We start from the raw sequence: 23,204 nt of genomic DNA on the forward strand, positions 1-23,204 counted from the left end.
AACTGAAGCAATGTATCATCCAACTCTAAGGAGAAAGGGCAGCAGCTCTCATAGATTAGACAAGATAGGAGCTGGCTCAGGGCTCTGAATCACTGGAGTCCTGCTTCACTCAGGGTCACAGAGGGTAACCACACCTCTGAGCAACACATTCACATCAGAAAGGGAAGAAAGACGCAGGACAAAGTCAGCTCTCATTCCTCTTCTAAAGGCAAGAAGAGCAAACCCAGAAAACCACAGGGAAGCAGACGTGGAGAGAAGCAGTGGGACTAGTCTGTCCCTCCTGGGGCACTAGACAAAGGAGGACACACCACAGCTGCAGACTCAGGTGGGAACAAACACTGTACCCACACTGAGGCAGGGGCAATCCACACCCCTCTCATCTAGCCCAAGAACTGGGTGGAAATTGCTGCTCCAGCCCAGGACCCTCCCAGTCAGAGCAGGAGATGGTCAGCACCGCAGGGCTCCCAAGAAGGGACCACAGCTTTGGCATCTCACCATCTTCCAACTGGCCATAAGGCTGTCTAGAGCAGAGGGGCTGTGATGTAAATATGAATAACATATAGTAAAAATTCATCTATCTAGCACATCAACTTGATATGTTTTTGTTTTCATAAATCTATAAGTACACACAATTAACCATTTTAACCATTTTATTTTTTATTACATTTTACTCGTGTGTGTGTGTGTGTGTGTGTGTGTGTGTGTGTGTGTGTATGTGTGTTGATGACAACTTAAAAGAATCAGTTCTCAATGAGACATGGTGGTGCACTGCTGTGGAATAGATTATTCATTTAACTATGTGAAGATGTGTTGCATTTGTTTGTGTTGCAGAATAATTGTTTAACGCTGTAAAGATGTGTTGCATTTGTTTATGTAAAGATGTGCTGCTGTCTCACCTTGCCTGCCTGAGACACCTGACTGGTCTAATAAAAAGCTGAATGGCCAATAGCTAGGCAGAGGAGGGAACCAGCCAGCCAGGGGCAGCCAGCCGGGGGTCAAGGAGCAGCCAGGGACCAGCCAGCCAGCCAGCAGCCAACCAGCTAGACACTGAGGAAGCAGGAAAGTAGGGCATACAGAAAGAAAGAACGGTAAAAAGTCATGAGGTAGACAGATGAAGAGACACAGGTTAAATTAAGCTGTAAGAGCTGTCTTATAAGATGAGGCCAAGCATTCACAACAATAAGTCTCTGTCATGGGCTGGGGGTCCGCGAAAGCCTGCTGCATTTGTCACCCGACATGGGGCTCGAGAACGCTGGCGGGGAAGAGAGAAAGGAAAGGCAGTTCTCTTCTCCCACCCTATGAATCCCAGGGTCACGCCCGGGTCCTCAGGCTTGCACAGCAGCATGCTTACCAGCTCAGCTGTTCACCAGTGTGTGTCTCGGAGCTCTGTCTACCCCAGTCCTGTGCAGTCAGCAACACTGTTTCTAGAACGTCTCCACCATCCCACACAGAAACGCCATCATTAAATCACTCCCTCAGTTTCTCCTCCCCAGCCTTTGGGACTTCAACTTCTTGCCTTACATTGTACTATTCCAGGCACCTCTGTCAGTGGTATCTATGGTATTTGTATGTCTGTGACTTAGTACAATGCTTTTGAAGAGTCTTCAACATTATGGCATGTGTCAATGCATTAGTGCTTAATTACTTTTTTTTCTTGACTGCTGTTTTTGTTTTGTTTTGAGACTGTGTCTGACTATAGCCCTGGCTAGTGTATAACTTGGTACATATTCCAGGCTGGCTTCAAATCCACTACATAGCTGAGACTAGCTAATGCTTCTACCTCCTGAGTACTGGAATTACAGGAGTACACCACCAAATCGAACTGTCTAACTCTCTCTCTCTCTTCTCTCTTCTCTCTTCTCTCTTCTCTCTTCTCTCTTCTCTCTTCTCTCTCTCTCTCTCTCTCTCTCTCTCTCTCTCTCTCTCTCTCTCTCTCCTCTCTCTCACTCTCTCCCTCCCTCCTTCCCCCCCCTCCTTCCCTCCCTCCCTTCCTACTTCCTACCTCCCTCTTTCTCTATCTACCTCCCCAACAACCCAGAGACTTGCTATATTTATAATAACCTGGCCTGGCACTCTTTTATGTAGCTAACCTCCGACTTACAATCTTTCTGCCTCAGCATCTGGAGTGCTGGGATCATAGGCATGTACCATCACACCCAACTTTTCACTCCTTCTCATGGCTGTATGAAAAAGGTAGGAACATGTTAAACAGTATAGAAAATAGGAATATATATATATACACACACACATATACACATATATACAGTCTTCCCTGTTATTTTTTGCATGTGTGATGTGACTGGTACATGTGTGTTGTGTATGAACATGTGGAATACATATATATGCCCCTGTGTACATACAAGGAGGCAGAGGAGGATACGGGTATCCTGCTTCATTCCCTCTCTCGGTCCTTTGAGACAAACTCTCGCTGACTTTAAGCTAGGCTAGCAGCCAGCAAACCCCAGCAGCCCTCTAGTTTCTGCCCGACATGGTCCTGACAGCCACACCCCATTTTCTACATGGGTCCTGGAGACTTGAACTCAGGTCCTCATGCTTGCAGCCCACCGGGCTGTCCCCTGGCCCAGGAAGCAGGGCTTTAAACTCACAACTCATCTCCTTTCAGATGTGACTTCATCTTCTTTGAAGAGACAGTCACCCTGAGAGGAGTAAAGGACTCACAGAACCTCCAAGCTGATAATCATGTCTAAAAATTGGCAATTCAGGTGTCAAATATGAGCCTTCATTCATAACACATCAGAAATAGATACCTTTGAGAGCCAGTGGTCACAACATCCCCAAGAGACATTAGATATACCAGACTGCTTTTCTTTAGAGACAGGATCTCCTTTGAACTTGCAATCCCCCTGCCTCAGCACCCAGAATTTAACATACTGGGACCCACTCATGCATTCGTGTCCCTTGCACTGGCACTGACTCTGCACCACCAAGATGTCAAGGCCGGTCCCCAAGACCCCATGAACATCCTCACAGTCTAGGGCCCATAGGTTGAGGAACAGCAGGCCAACAGCTCTCCCCGTCAGACCAGCCATTCTTCACTACCGCTAACCTCTTCTGTCAGTAACCCTGGACACAGTTTGGTACCCCACACCGTTGGCAGACATCCTGCCGAGGCCTCTTCACCAGAAGGAGATTTGCAAGTTCATGACAATAACAGCAAAACCCCAAGACGGAACTGAAAGCACCGCACAGAGCAGACGGTGACAGCACGGACTTCCCCTTCCAACCAAGATGACGGGCCAGGCTCTCCTGGCACATGCAGCTTCCTCAGAAAGCAGTGTTCTATAGAAATGAAGTCATTGCCCAAGGGGACTCGGTGAATAAAAATGTAAACTCTGCTTTGAGTGAAGTGCAGTGGACCATTTTCAAAAATCCCCGCCAAGGTTCAAGAAGCCAGTGTCCAACTGACAGGTATGGGGACAGCAGAGGGCTGGGGGTGGCTTCCCAGGAAAACCAGCCCTTCGCCTCAGTCAGGATTTTGACACAGTCCTTGGTCACCTCTACAATGTACATACTCTAAGCTACAGGATAAGTGAGGCTGGACCCTGCCCCTTCCCTCCAGGAAAAGTAACAAGCAAGAGAACAGGGCACACCACTGGGAGGCTTCACAGGGACTGCTGAGGCACAGCTGGGGTGAACTGGGTAGGGAGCTCAAGGAAAGAAAGTTGAAATTTCTAGAGAGAAAACAGTAACATAACACTACACGTCCGTTGAATGGCTATTAGATTCTGTGGGTGTTGCTGTTGTTGTTTTGTTTGTTTGTTTGTGTTTTCAAGACAGAGTTTCTCTGCATATCCTTGACTGTCCTGGAACTCACTGTGTTAGACCAGGCTGGCCTCGAACTCAAGAGTTCCACCTGCCTTTGCCTCCTGAGTGCTGGGATTACAGACAGGTGGCACCCCCACCCGGCTTTGTGGGGCTTTTAAGGCAAGAAAGAGATTTGGAGACATGAAGAAGTAAGAGGGCGACTGGAAAGCACAGGACGGGGTGACTAAGACCCAGCACAGAAACGCTCTGGACTCAGCATCTGGAGGGTGTGGAGCCCCTGCAGCCTCTCTGCACTGTTCAGTGGATGCCGAGTGCTGCAGCACTAGAACAATTTAGTGTTTCCTCAGAGTGTTAAACACAAGGCCAGAGGCTGCTCAGCAGGCAAGGGTGCTGACCTAGCGACCTGAGTTCCAGTACTGGACCCCAGGAGGAAGGGGAGAACTGACTCCAGGTCGTCCTCTGACCTCTGACCTCTGACCCCAGGCACACACACAGACTCACTCACACTCTCTCTCTCTAAGTAAGTAAAATTTTATTTTAAAAAAGGTCAGAGAGATGGGAAATGATTCCACAGGCAAAAGCCCTTGCCACCAAGTCTGATCACTGGAGTTTGGTCCCCAGGACCTACTTGGTGAAGGAGAAAACATTGCCCACAAGTTGTCCTTTGACCTCCACATGTACCATGGTGCATGTACACAGCATATAAATAAAAGAAAATTTTATATTACACATAAGATTACCAGAGGATCCAGCCATTCCACTTCTGGGCAAATATCAAAAGAACTAAAAGCAAAAAAGCACAAATACTTATTTACCCATGCTCATAGCAACATTACTTACAACAGCCAACAAGCAACCCAAGTGTCGGCCAGGAAAAGAAAATATGGTTTCTCTATCTGCTGGAATAGTACTCAGCCTTAACCAGGGGTGACACTGTGGGTAGGGGGAAAGCATTATGGTATATGAAGCCAGACACACACACACGAAGTACCTCTATTAGTCAAGTTCATTAAGACAGAAGTAGAATGGTGGCTGCTAGGGGCTGGGGGTGGGGGGCTGGGACTTAGTATCAGCATTTTAATGAGTCCATCATTTCAGTTTTTGGACTTTTACCATGGTGGAAAAGTATTTACTATCACTGAGCTGTAGATCGTCTCTTTTTTATATGTATTCCAGGTGTGTGCGTGTTTTGCCTGCATGTGTGTCTGTGTACTATGTGTGTGACTGGTGTTCATGGAAGCCAGAAGAGGCGTCTGATCCCATAGAGCAGGAGCTACAGATGGTTGTGAGGCACCATGTGGCACCGAGAATGAAATCCAGGTCCTCTGCCAGAGCAACAAGCACTCTGCACCACTGAGCTGTCTCTCCAGCCCCAAGCTGCAGACGGTGATGGTTAGGATGATATATTTTATGCTTATTTTACCATAATTGTGTATGTTGTGTGTGCACATGTGTGAGAGTGCATTCACTTTGTGTGCACCAGGTGAAGCCGGTATCCAACATCAGGAATCTCCCTCTCTTTACATTGTATGTACAAAGTACATGGTGTGGGGTCATGTATGAGAGGTGTGGAGGTCAGAGGACAACCTACAGGAGTGACTTCTCTCTCCACTGTCACGTGAGACCGCCTCCTTTCCATTCTCCCCAGAACCAAGCTCTCAGGATAGTGCTGTGCACAGTTAGGGTAGGCCTTCCTATGTCATCTCATGTGAGCAAACTAACTCCTCACAGGCAGGTCCCGAGGTTCAGCTCCCAGGGGACTCTAGATCCTGTTAAACTGATAATCTATATTAACCATCAAGAGTATGGGAAAGAATTGGGGGGTGTAACGAAGATAATGGGAAAAAAATCTTTTTCACCAAAACAAAATGGCTGCCTAAACAAGACCCAACACCACCACTAATAGACACACTATCAAGAAATGGGGAAATTCTGAGGAGCCCTGCCCCTAGACAAACAACTACAGGCAACTAACCACTGCTGAGAGAGAAGCAATCTTCCCCTTAGGGATAAGCCCCCGATTTGGTTATATACCAAGTGGTCAGCCCTGAAATCATATGCATACAAGCAACACTAAACAGACTCAGTAGACTACATTTATATGTTTGTGTGTGTGTATAAAACAATAATAATTAAAGAAAAAGAGGCCATGAATTTAAGAGGAAGAAGAAAGAGGGACATGGGGTGGGGGTGGGAGGGCTGGAAGAAAGAGGGAAAATGATGCACTCTTTGCCATGGTTTGAAAGGGGTTCTGACCCTACCAGCTTGTCTCAGAAAAGATTGATGTAACTGTATTTTAATTCAATGGGTTTTTTTTATTTTAAAGGATAAACAGAGCGGGGGAAGTATTTCCAAACTTGAAGAATTTCAGGACAGTAAAAGCCAGAAATACTACTTAAAATATGAGATGTGGAGGTATAAATAAATCAGTGGTAAGGGTGTACTCTTAGGATACAATGTCTAGGTTCAATGCCAGCACACACGAAAAACACAGTTTAAAAAGTGAGGGATTTAACCACCTTTATTGGTAAGCCCTCAAAAGACAGTGTGTGGTAGCAAAAACCCATTCCTCACAGTGCCCAGCACTCACTCCCACTGATGAACTATGGGAAAGCCACAGGGGTCCCAAGGCAGGAGCCACAGCAGGAGGGGAGTGTGTAGGGGCCGGGCTTGTTTTCTGCGGAGTACAACAGTGTTCCATCTGTGAACTGCAGTTCAGCCAGGGGGCAGGTGAGAGGGAAGAGAGAGCAGGTAAGCTGGTAGGAGCCAGAACCTTCAGAGCACGGCAAGGAGCACATAATCCATGCCAACACGACCACAGACCTCTACATCTGGGGAACTGGGGACAAGGGAACTTTTAAGAAGGCCCTTGAAGCCATGTACAGGTAGAGCTAACCAAGACGAGAGGCAAAGTACAGTGCTGTGTAAGGATTTACTCTGGGGACAGGTCTGGGAGCACCTAGAAGACTAGGATGAAGAAGAGAGTCATCTAATAAGGAACCCAGGAGCAAATATGGGTGACAATAAGGACTCTGACCGGAGACTTCAATAGGACTGCCTGGGATACATAGAAAGTGTAAGGATTGCCAAGGCTACCCCGCAAGACCCTGTCTCGTAGAAAGAAAAACATAACTGAATCGAAACAGCATGTGTAGAAATGTGACACAAAGATAAATCTAAAGATTAATAATATCGGAGTGTGTAGGTGTGGAAATGATGAGCAGGGAAGCAGAAAGTGTCTCTAGTCACTGTGGATTGCAGGAAACCGGACAAGGCAGTGTTTCAAGGCAAGAGTAGGTCCTTGATGCCCACGGCCACCGAGCAGACAAGGAGGGTCACACTCTACCAGGTGGCTTACTGACACCAACTGTGTCTCCAGCATGTTCTAACCATTCCTATCACCCTGCCATGGCCTGCTTCTACACAAAGCAACATTAGTAATGAAGGAACACCAACCACCAAAGGCAGAGCATCCCAAACACCGTGGCTGAGCTTCTTCCCAGGCCTCCAGTGTGGCAGGAAAGACCTTTCTTCCACACTGCACTCCTGCGAGCTGGCAGGACTGGTAGCCCATTGACTATAAGCCAAGCTTTCATAAATTTCTGGGACAGTTTTAATTAATTTTTATTTTGTCCAAAAATCTACCACTTCCAATTAGGACTTAGAGATAGTCATGTGTCTGACCACTTGGTCACCAGGTATGGCACTGTTCTGAGAGACTGTGGAACCTGTCAGACATGAGACCCAGCAGATGGACACAGGGGCGGCAATGATGTGAGGAGTTGCCACTGTGATAGACTGGGACCCTCTAAAAGCATGAGCTAAAATAATTACATGCCTCTTTTAAGTTGCTTCTTCCAGGAATTCTGGAAGAAACGAGAAAGGAACCATTACACTGTGGTGATAAACTGTGTACCCTAATAAAATATGCCTGAAGATCAGAGAACAAAACAAGCCACTAGATTAAACATGGATGTCAGGCAGTGGTAGCACACACCTTTAATCCTAGCACTTGGGAGACAGAGATCCATCTGGATCTCTGTAAATTCAAAGCCACCCTGGACAACATGAGATTGACTCAGTCTAGGAGAGAAACAGAGCCAGGCAGTAGTGGCACAACCTTTAATCCCAGCACTTAAAAAAAAAAAAAAAAAAACTAAGTGATATGGAGGGCGTAGAAAGGTCTATAAGGCTGAGGAGACAGGAACTAAGGCTTTTCAGCAGAAGGTCCCTTTCAGCTAGAAGTCCTTTCAGCTGGAGCTCTTTCAGGCTGAGGAGTTGGTGAGGTCAGAGGTGGTGGCTGTGGCGACTCTGCTTCTTTGATCTTTTAGCTTTCACCCCAATATCAGGCTCTAGGTTTTTTATTAATAAGACTAGCATTAGAATAACAGTACACTTCTAGAGTGATCCTGGTACAAGGTTCCTAATGGTGCCATTTAATGAGCATACTTCTCCTGAAGAACCTCTGTATTTCCAGACACTAGAGGCCAAGGACCCGGAAGAAGTGGTGTCGTGTCTTCACAAAGCTTACATCTCAAATGGAATAGGACAATGGCCACTGAATGTGACACTGTAAGACGAAGTGAAATCTCCTGTCCCTTCTTCTAGAGGACAGGGTGGGCTGTCCTTGTCTGCACGTCAAAGAGTAACCTTTTACATTTTATGGGCCACGTGGTCTCTGTAGTAACATAGTCCAAGCTGACAAGATAGTTGGTGGATAAAGGTGCTTGCTACTAAGTCAAAGAGGGGGGTAGGGGATTTAGCTCAGTGGTAGAGCGCTTGCCTAGCAAGCGCAAGGCCCTGGGTTCCGTCCTCAGCTCTAGGGGGGAAAAAATCCAAGTCAGAGAGGCTGAGTTGGATTCTCAATACCTACAACAGTGGGGAAAAAGAACTGACTCCCACAAGTTGTCTTCTAAACTTTAGACAGGAACAGTGGCACACATGCCAACCATCCTAAGTAAATGGATAAAATTGTTTAAATCATGATCCCATTTCTCCACCAGAGGACACACAGCAAACCAGTACCAGGCAGCTGAAGAGCCCTCTCCAGAGACTGACTGTTGTGTGATATTTTGATCATGTTCTGACAAATAAAGCTTGTTTGGAGTCAGAGGGTGAAGTTAGCCACTAGCCGACCAAATTAACCACAGGAGATTTGGAAGACTGAGGACAAATAGAAGAGGAAGTAACAAGGTGTGGCAGAAAGGATCCAGCTCTCTGGAGGAAGGAATGGAGCTGGTAGGAAGGACTAATGGCTGCTCTGATCTTTCAGGCTTTTACCCCAGTATCTGACTCCAGAATTTTTTTTTTCTTTGAGACAGGGTTTCTCCGTGTAGCTTTGCGCCTTTCCTGGAACTCACTTGGTAGCCCAGGCTGGCCTCGAACTTACAGAGATCCTCCTGGCTCTGCCTCCCGAGTGCTGGGATTAAAGGCGTGCACCGCCACCACTGCCAGGCTGACTCCAGAATTTTTATTAATAAAGAATAATGACAGTAACACTTCATCTGACATCCAACTACTGGGGCACAAATTTATGAGATGGCCGCTTGCCTGTGGCTCTGGAGCCACTGGCACCCATTAGAGCTGCACCTGCCAGAGTTGCCATGCAGCTGGTTGACTTTTTCTTTTCTTCCCCAAGCACTCTGAGGAAGTCTGGAACTTTCCTATTACAACCACTCTACCAGTCTCCACAGGCCCCAGACTCCACAGGTGCCCAGGGTCCAAATGCCTTCAGAGTTAGCATCCCACCAATGGCTGGCTCTGCCTTCATGCAGCTGTGTGTGCTCCCTCTGGCCTGTCACACGTTCCTGTGTCCTTGGCTCCTTTAACTTGTGGGTTGTGGGCTTCCCCTGGACCATCTCCTCAGGCTGCCACACCTGGTTAGCTGCTTTCATATCCACTGTCTTCTATTGTTGCAACCACCACATCATACTCCCAGCTCACAACTACGCTCAAGCTGGGCGGCACACCATCTGTGTTCTCTGCCCAGGTGTGCTACACAGCTTCAGCCAGCCTCACACTTCACTGTCATCATCATCAGATCTAGTGAGACACCAGGGAATTCTGTTTGTTTGTTTGTTTGTTTGTTTGTTTGTTTTGGTTTTTCAAGACAGAGTTTCTCTGTGTAGTTTTGGTGCCTGTCCTGGATCTTACTCTGTAAACCAGGCTGGCCTTGAACTCACAGAGATCACCTGGCTCTGCTTCCTGAGTGCTGGGATTAAAGGTGTGCACCACTGCTGCCCAGGTGACACCAGGGAATCCCTAAAGGGAAGAATTAGATTTTAAAAAGGTGGGGAGGATTGAAGAGATTTCCCCACACACACACATTAAAAATGGGAAACATTACAATGTACGGAGTTATCTCTATAGTTTTACAATGGATGATTTGAAAATGGGATGATTAAATGAAGAGATAATAAACTTAGCTGGGATTGACATGTCAATTATCATTTGGTAATTCTTATATTATCCCTGAAAAAAGTTATTTGATATAGATCAGTGCCAAAAAAGAAAAACTGACTGCTAAGATACAATCCTTAGAAAGACAGACTAATGAAATTAAGGAATATATTCACACACAGACAGAGGAGTTTAGAGGAGAAATTACCACACCATTACATTATAAAACTGAAGGGGAGCAGCCCAAGGTTATTAGAAAACCAACCTTAATTTAGCCAATTACCATTCAAGAACAACCACCAGATGACAGGCACCCCAAAGGCTATTTAGAAGCTAACTAGGATCCTCTAGAAATGTTAGATTTGAAGACACTTAAGGAAGCAATAGTTTTATATGGTATGCATTCACCTTTTGTAAAGTAGATGTTAAATTCATGGTCCACTCGAAACAGAATTATTCCACAAGATTGGAAAGACTTAGTTACAGAAGTATTGGAATTTGGTCCTCAGTTACAGTGGAGGGCCTGGTGGAAAGATAAAGCTAGGACAATTGAAGAGCAAGATAGGGTTAGAGGTTATCAGATTTCCCAAGACCAAATCCTTGGTGAGAGCTGTAATGCTGATGTGGAAAGGCAGGTTACATTTGATTTTCATATCTTGTCCCCATGCCACACAGCAGCTTTGAATGCTTGAGGCAAGATTCAAGAATCACGAAAGAGGACAGAGCCATTTACTAAAATTATACAAGGCCCAAAAGAAGCATTCACTGAATTTTCGCAAAGATTGACTTCAGCTTTAAATGGAATGACATCAGATCCAGAAGTTAGACGAATATTAATTGAATTTTGGCTTTTGAAAATGCTAATTCATGGCCAGGCGATGGTGGCACATGCCTTTAATCCCAGCACTTGGGAGGCAGAGGCAGGCGGATCTTTGTGAGTTCAAGGCCAGCCTGGTCTACAGAACAAGATCCAGGAAAGGTGCCAAAGCTATACAGAGAAACCCTGTCTCAAAAAACCAAAAAAAAAAGAAAAAGAAAAGAAAAAGAAAAGAAAACGCTAATTCACAATGAAAAAGGGTAATTGGGCCTTTAAAGATAAGACCAGCACCCACAGAAGAATGGATCCAACATACAGTCAGTATTGAATCTCATAACCATGATGACACTTGGATAAAAGAGGTGATTTCCAGAAGCTTGAAGAGAAATCAAAACATTAAATGTTTTAATTGTGGTAAACAAGGCCATTTAAAAAAGGGATTGTAGGCAGGGCATTCCTAGAAACAATGTTTTTTTTTTCTAGAAAGAATCCAAAAAGAGTAAGTAGAAGGTGCAGCAAAGACTGACATTGAACCAATGAATACAGATCAACAACAGACAAACAGGGTAACCTTCACAGACAAACAGGGTAACCTTCACCATTGGAAAATGTCTTAGGAGGCCTCACACAGGCCTCCATGTAAAATTTGGTTCAATTATTCCCTGTCACCATGGGAGGGAGAAACTCCTCCACAGAGCAATTAAAGGACCTAGTGCCTATTGTAAAAACTCATTCTGCTTTGGATGACAGAACAGCTTTAGAAGATAAAACAAAATTTTTGGGAGATATCATAAAACAAAAATTTTAGCTAACTTCTATAAACAATCAAAGGCCAAGTTAACAATACAGATAAATGACATTAAAATTGAGGGTCTCGTAGATACAGGTGTAGATGTAAAAATAATTGCACCAGAATTTTGGCATCCAAATTGTCCCCTTCAAGAGGTAAATGTTCATCTTTTAGGGATTGGAACTTTATCTGAAGTGAAACAAAGCTTGAGATGGATCAAATGTATAGGGTCAGGAAGAATAGAGAGAAAAATTAAAGCCATACACAGAGGAAAATTAAAGCCATTTGTAACTTACATAGCAATAAATTTAAGGGGATGTGATTTGTCACAGCAATAGAATACCCAAATTAACATTCCTCCAATTTCAGAAAAGAACCATAAACTAACATACGTTTCTGGAAAAAATATTAAAAGGTATTATAAAGAACAGTCACCAACCATTCAGGTTGTCATAAACAGGACACAACAGCTGCTGATCTGTGAAGGTACCAACAGCCCTACCTTTAAAATGGTTAACTTACAAACCTATCTGAATGGAACAATGACCTTTGACATGAGAAAAATTACGGACCTTATAACAGTTGGTACAGGAGCAGATAAGCACTCAATATATTAAAGAATAGACCAGTCCTTGGAATTCTCCTGTATTTTTATTAAAAAGAAATTTGGAAAATGGAGAATGGTAACAGATCTAAGAGCTATTAATAAGGTAATTCAGCCAATGGGCTCTTTACAGCCTGGAATTCCCTTGCCTTCTCTATTACCTAAAGGATGGTCTATTACCTGCCTAGGCTCAGTGAGCTGCGCTCTGCTGACTCCCCATGGGAGACGTCGATTTAGAGGATGTGGGGATGTGGGGTGGCTTGGGGAAAAGGGCTGGGGGTTGGGAGGGTTGGGAGGAGAGTCTGTGGATAGCATGAGGAGTCGAAAATTTGTTAATAAAGAAAAATAAAAGAAAAAATGATGTCTATTATAGCGATTGATTTTAAAAGGTTGCTTTCCTACTATATTTTTGCGAGAACAGAAGAGAGGAAAATTTGACTTCCAGTGCCTACTTACAATAATTCCTGGCCTGTACAAAGATATCTGTGGAAAATTCTTCCACAAGGAATGTTTAACAGTCCCACCTTCTGTCAATATTTTGTACAACAGCCATTGGAAATAATTCATAATCAGTTTCCTCCATCTATAATTTACCATTATATGAATAATATCTTACTAGCTGATTCAGACTCAGATACCTTAGAGAAAACGTTTGAAGAAATGGAGGAAATTTTGCCTTCTTGGGGATTACAAATTGCTCCTGAAAAAATACAAAGAGGAGATGCTATTAATTACGAAGGATATAAGATAGGCTTACAAAAAATTCGACCACGAAAGTACAAATCAGGAAAGATCAATTATGAAATCTTAATGATTTTCAAAAATTGCTGGGAGATTACAGCCCACAATTGGATTAGCAGCTCAAGAACAGAGTAATGTATTTCAAGCCTTACAAGGTGATAAGGACTTAAACAGTCCAAGAACATTATCAGCTGAGGCGGATAGACTTCACTCTGATAGGAAAGAAATCACAGGATGCACCATGTGGATCGTGTGGGTCCAGAGCTTGACTGCTTTCTGCTTATGTTGCCTTCTACACATCCTCTACAGGAATTCTAATGCAGAGAGAAGATGATACCTTAGAATAGATATTTTTACCACACAAACAGTAAAAAATTAAAGACCTGTGTAGAAAAGGTTTCTGGGTTGATTCTGAAAGGAAAATTAAGACTTTGTCAATTAGTAGGAATAGACCCCAGCAGAAATTGTGGAACTTTTTACTAATGCTGACATTTCCTCATTATGGAAGGAAAATGAACACTGGCAAAGAGCTTGCAGTAATTTTTTTTGGAGAGATTAACAACAAATATCCCAAAATCAAGACTTCAGTTTATAAAGAAAACTAATTGGATCCTTCCTCACATTGTATAGGGAACACCAACTTCTGGAGCCCCTACATTCTATACTGATGCAAACAAATCAGGAAAGGCAGGTTATAAGTCAGGAAATGTACGTAAAGTGACTCAAAGGCCTTATGATTCTGTTCAAAAGTCAGAATTATATGCTGTTCTCATGGTATTATTAGATTTTCCAGAAACTTAATATAGAAATAGAGGACAGGGCTGGAGAAATGGCTCAGTGGTTAAGAGCACTGGCTGCTCTTCCAGAGGTCCTGAGTTCAATTCCCAGCAACCTCATGGCAGCTCACAACCATCTGTATTGAGATCTGGCACATAATAAATAAATAAATCTTTTTTAAAAAAAGAAAGAAATAGAGGCTATAGAAATTGGATAAAAGGGTAAATTATTGAATCTCCTTTAAACCAAAAAAGCAACTACTAGTCTCAAATATTTTACATTGGTATAGTTTTTTGTACATTGATACAAATTTAAGGTTATTTTTGTTAGAACCTACTGTACATATGTTTCTACTCTTGTTTAAGGTATTTGTACCTATACAGCTCATTTAACAATGTAATATAAATTTCTAGTCATTGAAAGTTATTATTACAAACTATTTACGATAATAAAGAAATGCAGGTTAGTAGTTAGTCACTTATTACAATCAAACTGGTAATCATGCTAGGTATGTTTTCAAGATCAAACATATATTTTAGATAGACAGGAGGTCTTCAAATACTTCAGAGATCTACAGAATACTGCATTTGTGATGTTTTAATAACATAATGTTTTTTATGACAATGAGACCCATCTACGCCTGGCAGTACTGATCTACTTCAGAGAAGATGATGGGCATTGAAGAAACTCCATATGGAATTTACTTTCTTTATGACAAGTTAGCCACTGGACAGGAAACTGCTCTTGCCTTGACTGCTAACAGTATGGTGTCCAAACTGGACAAGCAGGAAACAAAAGAAAGCAACTGCCAAACTTTGCCAAGACAAGGTAGGACAGTCCTTCAAAATTTCTACTTTACAGAAAAGTCTGTCAATATATTCTAGGCCTGCAGGCTGAAGATGGATACCCCAATATTACAGAGGAACCTTAGGTGACTGTCCAGGCAGCCAACTGTTTCTCTCATTTCTCAGTTTTAGAAATTGTTTACTCTGCATTTCTGATTTACTCAGATAATATTATATCCTTCACAGGTCTCTGATGAAGTTGAAGACTAGTTATTATAACTATAGTTTTCCTTGTTACCAGACTCAGAAAAGAAACTCATAAAAGAGATGCAAAGTGTATAAGGTTGAGAGACTTACAAAAAGATCATTTTGGGTTGGTAAACAAGTTAGGATGGAAGATGAATTGGGTATAACACTTTGATCTCATCAAAATAAGATAGATAATGGAATATTTTCTCTGAATTTGTCAAATGCAAATGAACATTTTTAATGTAATTCTTACCTGCATATATTTGTATATAGTTATTGTTATGTATATAGTTATGTATATAGTTATTGGATATGGTTTTACTATGTTAGTTAAAAATCTTCCTTTCTTCTTTCTTCCTTTCTTTCTTTTTTTGGACCAAAAAAAAGGTAAACATGTGATATTTTCATCATGTTCTGACAAATAAAGCTTGCTTGGAGTCAGAGGGCAGAGTTAGCCACTAGTTGAGCAAACTTAACCACAGAGATTTTGGAAGACTGAAGACAGAGAGGAGAGGAAGTAGTAAGGTGGGTGGAAAGGGATCTGACTCTCTATTTGGAGGAAGGAATGGAGCAGGCAGGAAGGACTGGTGGCTTCTCTGCTTCTCTGATTTTCCTGACTTTTACCCCAATATCTGACTCCTGGATTTTTACTGATCAAGAATAATTATAGTAGTGCTTCTCTACCTGACCACCACCTGACCTCAGACTTCCAGTCATGGAACTGTAAGCAATACACTTCTGCATTTGAAATAAATGAGTTGCAATTTTTAATTGAAAAAAATACCACACCCCCAAAACTTTCATAAAGATGGTAAGTGAAGACTATAAACAACTGCAAGCTAATAGATCGGAAATGTTAAAAGCAATAGGCATCTTCCTATAGAACACAACTCATTAAACTCCCGAGTAATACAACAGAAAAGCTAAACAGTTCTATACCTATTTATGGCGATATATTGTATACCTTAATAAAGTTTCCCTGAAGATCAAAGGACAGAACAAGCCACTAGATTAAACATAGAGGTCAAACCAGGCAGTGGTTCCACACGCCTTTAATCCCAGCACTCAGGAGGCAGAGGCAGACAGATCTCTGTGAGTTCGAGGCCAGCCTGGTCTACAGGGCAAGATTCAGGACAGGCACCAAAACTACACAGGGAAATACTGTCTTGGGGGTGGGGTGGGGTGGGGTGGGGTCAGGCAGCAGTAACATACACCTTTAATCCTAGCATTTGGGAGGCAGAAATCCTTCTGTGAGTTCAAACAACCCTGGACTACATGAGATTGACTCAATCTAGGAGAGAAACAGAGCCAGGCAGTGGTGGCACACACCTTTAATCCCAACACTTGAGAGCTCATGCCTTTGCTTGGGAAGTCACACACCTTTCATCTCAGCACTAAAAAGGAAGTGATATGGTGGGCAGAGAAAGGTATATAAGGCATGAGGAGACAGGAACTAAAGTCTTTTGGCTGAGGAAAGTTTTTCAGGCTAAGGAGTCCTAGAGGTAAGAGGTGGCTTGTTCCTTTGTCTCAATGATCTTTCAACATTTACCCCAATATTCTGGCTCCAGGTTTTTATTAAAAGACCATTTAGAAATTCGTATTATATCTGGCATCCAATTGGTGAGGCATGAATCCATGAAAAAGCCACTTGACTGTGGCCTTGCAGTTCCTGGCTCAGGCCCAAGCTGCACACGGCTGGAATCTCTACCCGCCTGTGTCCCACAGGCTAAATTTTTGTTGCAGTCTCTCTGCAGTAAACTTGATAGGTTTAAAGGACATTTGTGATGGGAAACTTTCTACAAAGAAATTGCAGGCTCAAGGACATTTCATTCAGGCCTAAACCATTGACAATCCTCTCCACAGTTAAGTGTGAAAGCCATTGATAAAACCCTACCATCTTATCTGCCTAAAGGTAGTCATACAACTGGATATAATATATCATAATCATGGAGGGAGAGAAATCACAGTCTCTTCATAAGTTAATTATTATATACAAACAAGCATTCAGCACCTTGTTTTATGAGGCCAGACTAACCAGTGTTCCAAATAAAAAATAAAAAAAATCAAGGGCAATGGTGGTGCACACCTTTAATGCTAGTACTTGCGAAGCAGGGGCAGGTAGAATTCAAGGCCAGCCTGGTTTACAAAGGTAGTTCTAGGACAGCCAGGGCTACACATAGAAACCCTGTCTCAAAAAAAAACAAAAAAAACAAGGAGGAAAAAAATCAAAATCAAGTAAAAGCTGGGCATGGTACTGCATATTTTAATCCCAGCACTGAGGAGGCAGAGGCAGGCAGATCTCTGTGTGTCAAGTGCAGCCTGATATACAGAGAATTCCAGGACAATGAGAACTTGAAGTGACCCTGTATTCCACTCCACCACCACCCCCAAAAAAAGAAGGAAAATCAAGTAACAAGCAATCCATTCCACAAAAACAGATGTAAAATCTTAAAATCAAATCCAATGATACATAAAAAGAACAGCCTGGTTTTGTTCTGGGAATGAAGAAGTGGCCTAATACAGAGACCTCAACCTCAACAGATTCCTAACACAGAGACCTCAACCTCAACAGATTCCTAACACAGAGACCTCAGCCCCTAGAGATTGTTAACACAGAGACCTCACCCTCTACAGATTCCTAACACAGAGACCTCAACCCCTAGAGATTGTTAACACAGAGACCTCACCCTCTACAGATTCCTAACACAGAGACCTCAACCTCAACAGATTCCTAACACAGAGACCTCAACCTCAACAGATTCCTAACAGAGACCTCACCCTCTACAGATTCCTAGCACAGAGACCCCAATCCCTAGAGATTGTTAACAGAGACCTCAACCCCTAGAGATTGTTAACACAGAGAGAGACCTCACCCTCTACAGCTTCCTAACACAGAGACCTCAACCCCTAGAGATTAACACAGAGACCTCAACCCCTAGAGATTGTTAACACAGCGACCTCACCCTCTACAGCTTCCTAACACAGAGACCTCAACCTCAACAGATTCAGAAACAGAAGATGATAAAATGCAAACCAGATAAGGATAAAAACTCTAATTCCCTGACAGAAAGGAGTGTAAGTGCCCTGAGATCAGGATCATGACAAGCAAGCCCACATTTCTGCTACTGTTTAGCAGCATACTGGAAGGGCAACAAAGCAAGACAGGAAAAGAAAAGTTCATTAGCTGCAAACACAAAAAGAAAGCTGGAAGTAGAAGTACCTATGAGCAATCCCAGGATCTGTGAGGCAAGAAAAGAAAGATTTTGAGTTAAGCCTGGGCTACAGAGAAGCCTTATCTCAAGAAAGCAGGAAGGCTAGGAAGATGGCTCAGTGTAAGTCGCTTACCATGCAAGAGTGAGAGGATCTGAGTTCAAATTCCTAGGACCTATGTGAAAAAAAGCCAGGTGCTGAGCTCCTATGAGGAGATGCAGGTGAAAACGGAACCCAGAGTCCATGGGTCAAGCAGCCTGGCACACACAGCAGACAAGTAACACAATGAGCCTTCTCAAACAGGTACAAGGGCATCCTCTGACGTCCACAAGCAAGCTATGGCACATGTGCCCCTGCATTCACAAACACCTAAAGGCATGTGCACATGCACACAAACACATGTATATACACATAAACAAAATAAAATTTAAAACAGGAAAAAAAGGAAGGAGGAATAAATCCAAAAACTCTAAAAAATATTAGAACTAACCAACAACTTTAGTAAGATTGTTAGAAACATGATTAATAAACAAAAAGTAACTGCACATCTGGGTACCAATAAAAAATTATTGTAAACTATTTTTAAAAGCTACTTTTAGCAGCAAAAAGTCTCAAATATATAGAAATAAATCTAAGCAACAACATTCATGGATGCCTATAAAACACTACGAAATAATAGAACCCTGGGGGGGGGGGGCAAAACAGCTTGACCGCACAGCTGCCATGACAGGCTTAGAGGACAGCTTCTGGTAGGCAACACCTGGACCCAGGGAAAGCCATAAGCCGACCCCACCCAGTGGGGCCTGCATCTAAGTGGAAATACCTGACATTCCAAACATTCCCTACATACCCCTAGACAAATGTCAGCCAATCAGGGTCCTGAACCCTGAAAATCCCCTCACCCCATCCTCTGCTATGATAAAACCTGCCTGGGCTCTGGGCTCTCTGCTCTAGCTGCTGCATCAGGGAGAGTCCAAGCTCTAAGCTTGAAAATAAAGGCTCTTTGCTTTTACATATGGGATTTAGTCTCCATGGTGGTCTTTTGAGGGTTCCTGAGATCTGGTCATAATGCACTCCAGCAAAGCAGGGCTCCTTAAGACTCCCAGGCTGGAATATGTGCAGTTCTGCACTACTGCAAATATGTGAGTTCTTCCCAGACTGATCTCCGCATTCAATGCAATCCCAACTGTGGTTCCAACAGAGAGGTTTTTGTATATGTGGAAATGGACAAGATGCTTCAAAATGTAGATGAAATCAATGAACAACCAAAACCATCTAAAACAATAAAACACAAGATTTACACTTACCAGATACAAAGGCTTTTCTTAAAATTACAGTATAGGTGACAAGGTACTGTTACTAAAATCTCTTCCTAGGGAGACATAAACATTGTATGCTGGCTAGTTTTATGTCAATCTGACACAAGATAGAGTCATCAGAGAGGAGGGAGCCTCAGCTGGGAAAATGCTTCCAGAAAATCAGGCTGTAGGCAAGCCTGTAGGGCATTTTCTTAGTGGCCCATGGAGGACTGTGGGAGGGGCCACCCCTGGGATGGTGGTCCTGGGTTCTATTAGAAAGAAGGCTGAGCATCTCAGGAGGAGCAAGCCAGTAAGCAGCATCCCTCCATGGCCTCTACATCAGCTCCTGGCTCCAGGTTCCTGCCCTGACTTCAATGATGAACAGTGATGTGGAAGTGTAAGCCGAATAACCGCTTTCCTCCCCAACTTGCTTTTGGTCATGGTGTTTCATCACAGCAACAGAAACCCTAATTAGGACATACTGTCTACCTCTCCTCCTAAGGTGTCAATGACAAACCAAGGTATGATTCTGTCAAAGTTTACTCTGGAGAAACAATGAGTTTCTTGGGCTTCCTTACAGTTCATCCTTACAGAGCGCAGGGGGTGGCTTACTTACAGGGGTGGAGGTGCTTCTTCCCCATCCCCAACAGGCCACCCCTGGAAAGCCTCTTCCCAGCAGGCAGAGACTGAGCCCCTTCTTTAGGTTTACCCCCAATGTAGCCCCTCCACATGCAACTAAGGCAGAGTTGCAAACAACAAGTGGTAGGGAGAGGCTGAACACTCGGGTGAAAGTCGGCTGACCCTCCCCACTCACCCCTCCATGAGTCAACAGGCCCAGCTGGGACAGTCCTTGTGCAAGGGGACACAGCCGACCTTCCCAAGCAAGAGGCTGGTGCTTGGCTGGGGGGACAGTCACAGCGGTGCTATTGGCACAGGGTTAAAGAATGTCAGAATACAATGTCCGGAAGAAAAATTAAAAAAAACTGGACTCTTGATTTGTGACCCAAGGGATGTTTCAGGGCAGGTGAAGAATAGTCAATAAATAGCTCTTCGACAGTTAGATGTCTGTAAGGGAAGAATAAAATCCTAGCCCTCACACACGCAATACTCAACCAACTATGTAACAGTCCTCATGGCTTTGGAATAAGCAAAGATTTCTTTTTTGTTTTGTTTTGGTTTGGTTTGGTTTTTGGTTTTTGTTTTTCCGAGACAGGGTTTCTCTGTAGCTTTGTGCCTTTCCTGGAACTCACTCTGTAGCCCAGGCTGGCCTCGAACTCACAGAGATCCACCTGGCTCTGCCTCCCAAGTGCTGGGATTAAAGGCATGCGCCACCACCGCCCGGCAGCAAAGATTTCTTAAGCACATTCATAAAAATCTGAAAGACCCCAGCATACTAGCTTAGCCTAACGCCATTTCGAGTAAGGCCTGAAAAGCACGGGGAAAGTTCAGTTAGAGGACATGGGCACAGGAACAAACGGGGTATCTACGGTCGGCCACCTGGCCCCAGAACAGGGTACTATAGGTCAGAAAAACAACTTGTAACCAAGTCAGCAGGCGTGTCGAGCTGGGGGGGGGGGACCACGAACTGTCCTGAGTTTGAACCTAGCCTCATTTGAATCGTCCAATCAGAACCCTGTAAACCATGCTCCTCGTGCTCCTGCTGCTCGACCCTATAAAAACCCTCCACTCCAGCCCGTCGGGGCGCCAGTCTCTTGAGTCTCTGGAGGGACTGCGTTGCCCCGGGTACCCGTGTTCCTGAATAAAGCCTCTTGCTGTTTGCATCTGACTTGTGGTCTCGGTGTGATCTCTGGGCGAGGGTCTCTCCAGAGGGAAGACTGCCTTCGGGGGTCTTTCAAATCCAACAGATAAGATGAAAGATAAATTAAGCTATGAAAATGGAGTACTTCCATCCATCCAAAGATACCATTACAGAGTAAATTACAGAGCAGGAGAAGTTTGCAGAACCTGTGTCCTGGGAATAAAAAAGGTCTGTATTTATAATATATCAAGAACTCATAGATTAGAAGAACAGCAACCCAAGAGAAAAATGGGCCAAAGTTTTGAACCTTATAAAAGGTCTGTCTGGGCGGCAGACAAGCCTGAGAAACAGGGTTAACAACATTAGTCATCAGGAAATGACAAAGCCTAGAAGATGAGTGTAGGTACAGGCCAGGCTGTGGAACCACCCCAGGTCTGGCAGACCACCTGCTGACAGAAGCTGAACTTCATCCACAGTCTCCAGTTCAGGTACGTGAGCCCCGTGACACTAATTTACCTCTAAGACATATACTCATCCAAAACACACAAAACCAGTTCCAGAGGTACTACCCGTAATAGATTCCAAGTGAAAATGGCCCCAACTAGTCATTAGTAAAGCACATTAATAGGCTATAAACCCTGACCATCAGTGGAGACAGATCAGCTCCTGGTACCCCATAGCCCAACAGAATCTCACAGAACAATGCTGGAATCACACACAAATGAGGACGTGAAGCTTCTTTTAAAATGAGGCAAAACAAAGGCCTGTGTGAGAAACCAGAGACGCTCCAGACAAGGCTGGGCTGGCAACCCCAAGTAATAGGAGGAGGAGTGGCCAGTGAATAGTGAGACTACATGGAGCTGCTTTATGCCTCTATGTATTGCCTTATAGTCAATGTTTCATCAAAATTGAGGCTAGGAACTTACATCACGGGGCTGGGGAAACGACTCAGGAAGAAAACTACTGGCTGTACAAGCATGAGGACCTGAGTTTGGATCCCCAACACTCTCAAAAAAAGTCAACTGTAGACTGAACCCTATTTCAACGTGAAAAGATGGATCAGTGGGTAAAGGTGCCTGCTGCCAAGCCTGAGTTCAATCCCTGGGACGTGCATAGTAGAAAGAAAGAACCAACTACCACAACTATCTTCTGACGAAAGCAAGCAAAGCAGCCAGCCAGGGGTGGCAAAAGTTAATCCTGTAATCCCAGAACTGGGAGACAGAAGCAGGAGGATCCCTGAAGCTCACTAGCCAGCCAGTTTAGTCAACTGGTGAGCTACAGACGTGATGAGACCCTATCTCAGCAACAGGGAAACTAATAGGGTGGAAGGCAGTAGAAGAAACCTCTGTCTACTTCTGTCCTGCATACATGCATGCACAGGTACACACATGCATGCACAGCATCCCCATTCAGCCCACAGCACAGGTCTCTAGGGCTCTGGAAGGTGAGTCCTCACAAACCGCATGCTCGAATATATTTCTTTACTCTGGGCCATGTCTAAAAAGAGCAGAGGAGAAGGGTCAGAGCGTGGGAGTCGAGGCACCCTCCTCTCAATTCTGACAAGGAACAGCAGACAACAACCAGACTATCTCAGGCTTCAGGGGCAGAAGAGAGAGGTGCCACGCCTGGCGTGAGGGGGACACCCTTGCCAGCATACCAAGGGACAGCGGGCTGCGATCTAAGGTAGGAGCCCTATTTAAACATGGAATTCCACAGTTGGTAAATGTTAGAAACTTGAAAGTAAGTGACTAAATAACCGAATTACTAAGCTCAGTCATCCTTGTGCCCGACCCTAGAGGACCAATATAAGCCACATCCTTGGCAGGCACACAGCATTCTCCATCATTACCTCAGTCAGTACTCTGAGGTGGAGCGTCTCTCTCTTCGGAGGGAAATAAGTGTGTTCTGTTTGTGGTGCTGGGTTGAACATGTGAGCTCGCACGTGTAAGGCAAGCCCCCACCACTGGGCTAGTGCCCAGCTGGGGAGAC

At 44.0% G+C, this 23,204-nt stretch overlaps 1 protein-coding gene across 7 annotated transcripts in view; it reads right to left on the reverse strand.

Moving 5' to 3' along the window:
* Snx29 (sorting nexin 29) overlaps positions 1 to 23,204 on the reverse strand; it is a 474,149-nt gene that overhangs the window by 405,889 nt on the left and 45,056 nt on the right. The gene's annotated exons all lie outside the window — the stretch shown is intronic.

This window comes from Peromyscus maniculatus, chromosome 8 (assembly GCF_049852395.1).
Source record: "Peromyscus maniculatus bairdii isolate BWxNUB_F1_BW_parent chromosome 8, HU_Pman_BW_mat_3.1, whole genome shotgun sequence".
Lineage (NCBI taxonomy): Eukaryota > Metazoa > Chordata > Mammalia > Rodentia > Cricetidae > Peromyscus > Peromyscus maniculatus.